Source organism: Lepisma saccharinum, unplaced genomic scaffold (assembly GCF_977018435.1).
Source record: "Lepisma saccharinum unplaced genomic scaffold, izLepSacc3.1 HAP1_SCAFFOLD_274, whole genome shotgun sequence".
In the NCBI taxonomy this organism is placed as follows: Eukaryota; Metazoa; Arthropoda; class Insecta; order Zygentoma; family Lepismatidae; genus Lepisma; species Lepisma saccharinum.
In genome coordinates this window covers 255,943-259,233 of record NW_028143028.1, presented here as the reverse complement: position 1 = coordinate 259,233, position 3,291 = coordinate 255,943, and positions in this window count along the sequence as shown.

The window sequence follows — 3,291 nt, the reverse complement described above, 5'->3', positions numbered from 1 at the left end:
CAGACGGAACTGCCGGGAGACCCATTTTCGCCAACCAGGATGACCGCGAAGTGCAACAATGGAGTGCAGACGTCTTCCAATACTGTAGGACTACTTTCACTTACCCAGGTCAGAAGGAATGCAGCGAAGGTAAGATCCAACCATGTGAGTGTGTGAGAGAGATGACGACAATCTACCGCGAATCTGCGTAAATCAAATCATTGCATAAGTTAAATCAGTGCTGGGGCATAACTAGGCATCGGTATTCCGGCGGACAATCAATGTTTTAGATCAGAGTTTATGTTAACAGCAAACAAAAGTTCATTGAAATATATTTATACCGTCAGAAAAGATAAAAGGGGTTTGCACAAGGAACAATTATTCACTTTATACTTAAAATGCTAAACGGTAAATTGTAAACGGCAATGTAGCCAAGGAATAGCATGAGTGCAGTCAAAATATTAATTAATCTAACCTTTGTAATTATCATATTGTCGCAATATGCCATGGAATGAGTGTATGAATGTGAGATCGCGTGAAAGAGGCAAAGATGTACTGTGTATTTATCTGTGCTTTAATATATGTGTATATTCAGAACCACCATAGTATTATGTAACGTCATTTCAGGTACATAAAATCAAATCCTGCTAGGTTTATTCTCGGTAACTCCGAATGTAGGCACTTATCCTGACCGTATTATAATTCAGGTAATGTTTAATCCGAGTGACAGGTGTCACGGGAGAGATTCTGCGTTGCTTAGTTCTGTTAGTTGAGTTATTAAGTTTTTCAGCGCGTGACAAGATACATATATTACTAACATTCACATTTGTGTACAAGATATAATACTTCATTCATTTTCATTTTACTTTCCTTAGAAGCGCGATATCTGGGCCGCTGTTACTCTTTGGTTGTTACATGTTACATGGTACGCCCACTAGAGAACAATACTTGTCTTATCATTTAAATAAGTGATACAAATGTGATTCATGCAGCTCACTAGATAGCAGTGAAATGACGTTCACTAGATGGCAGTACCTAAGAGGATCTCTCAGGTTGAAAGTGGCTGATCTACATAAATCTACTTTGCATAGGCTCACAAAGAAATCAATAAGTGATAGAATAGGTGTGTTTTAATGTTATTATTGTTCTGTTCAACAATGGATGAATTCAACAATGAAGAATAAGCTGATATTTTGAGTTGTTACGTGTTTTCTGATGGTGGCGCAGCTGCCGCAAAGAAGAGAATACGAGCGTCGTTTCCCTACTTGCCGTTTACCAGACACGCAGGTGTATTGTACGACATACCAGCGTATCGCGGAAACCTGTTCGGTTACGACGACAAGGCGATGCAGGCAGACCTCGCGAGTTTACTCCTGAAATGGAGGAGGAAATACTTGAGTGTTTTCAAAGACGCGGCACAACTTCGACGAGAGTTGTTGCCAAGGAACTTGGCATGAGTCAGTGGAAAGTGTGGTTCACTTTGCATACTGCCAGGCTTTATCCATACCACTACACACCCGTGCATGCTCTGGAGGAGGGAGGCCCTGCCAAGAGGATGGATTCCGGTCGTTTTCTAACAAACGCTTATCTCGAAAATCAATATTACCTCAGCGACATTTTATGGACGGACGAATCAAAGTTTAACCTGAACCAATTTCCATAATGCCCATTATTGGGCGCCAAAGGGCGAGTATGCAAAAAGAGTCAAAGAAAGGGCCAGTCTGATGAGATTCGCATTGAATGTATGGATGGGCGTCGTCAACAATAATTTGATCGGGCCATTTTTCCTACCCCAAATCTTAAATGTCATCATTTATGAACATTTGTTTAGGAAAGAGATGGCAATGATTTTGGAGGATGTGCCTCTAGCAACAAGACGTGACATGATTTACCAGCCTGATGGTTTCCCAGCTCACTTCTGACTGCGTGTGCGACAGTGGCTGGATGAAAATAACCCAGATAATGAAAAAAATATAAATATGCTGACCAAGGCAGTAATTTATTTTATTAAAAACATAAACTAAACGTAACGTTTCAACCTTCTAGCAAGGTCTTCATCAGACTCTGTATGAAGTACAAAAGGACTTTTGTACTTGATACAGAGTCTGATGAAGACCTTGCTAGAAGGTTGAAACGTTACGTTTAGTTTATGTTTTTAATAAAATAAATTACTGCCTTGGTCAGCATATTTATATTTTTTCATAATCATGGAAACGAGGCTTAATGGTGTTATAACCCAGATAAATGGATTGACCGAGACAGCCTGATTCCCTGGCCGGATCGATTCCCCGATTTGACGCCTTGCGACTTCTACATTTAGGCCACATGAAAGACATACTTTACAAGACACCGGTAAACTCACAAGATGAGCTCAGGGAGACGACAGCCGATCAACACATCAAGGACACCATCACACCGCGAGCTACGAGAACAAATGTCCGTACAAACCTACGTGCCTGCATTCATAACGGAGGTGACCACTATCAGCAAAGCGGGTAATGTTCTTTAATTGTATTGTTCATTCATTTCATTCACATGAAAATAATCAATTATTATTATTTACACAAATGTGAATTTTAGCAACATTTATACCTTGTTGGATAGCTGATGACACAAGGAAGTAATTTAAGTAATTTGTACACTTCGTATCATACATTTTTTGTTATTAATACTTTGCCAAGTAAACTAGGAGTGCATTTTTTTCTCCATTTGTAAGTTTAGACCCACCCGTTACTTTCATGTGATTGTTATTTAGGACAAATTTTTTTTTCAACGAACCACCTATTTCTTAGCTATCAGAAAACGCTGTAATAAGTGCCATGCAATCAGTTGTATTTTTTTCAATTCGTATTTTTATGTGTAAAATTGTAATTAAAAAATCGATTATAACGAAAACTACTACTTTTCGGACTGGGGATCATAATGTAGTCAAATTTGTTGGAAATTTCCAATACTTTAACCCCTTTCAGGGAATACATCTAATTGCAGATAAGCCTGTATCTATATATATTTGTCATCTCTATTCTAACTTTGAGGATTTTTTTCTGCATCCCGGTTAGACCAGTTAACCTTACAAGTATTCTGTCTTTCGGAAAATACAGTTGTTACCACTCCTCCAAGAGCCGCGCTCTCCACTCTTCCTTCCATTTTCCAATATTTTCACTTGTCGCTATTACCTTACCCCTATTTTTATTTCTCTATCCCTCAAAGTATAAATCAGGGGATCAATCTTAGCATAATAATTATTCTTCCATTTCATATTACGAGGGTCACTATTTATATTTTGAGCATAACACTGAAAAAAACAGGAAT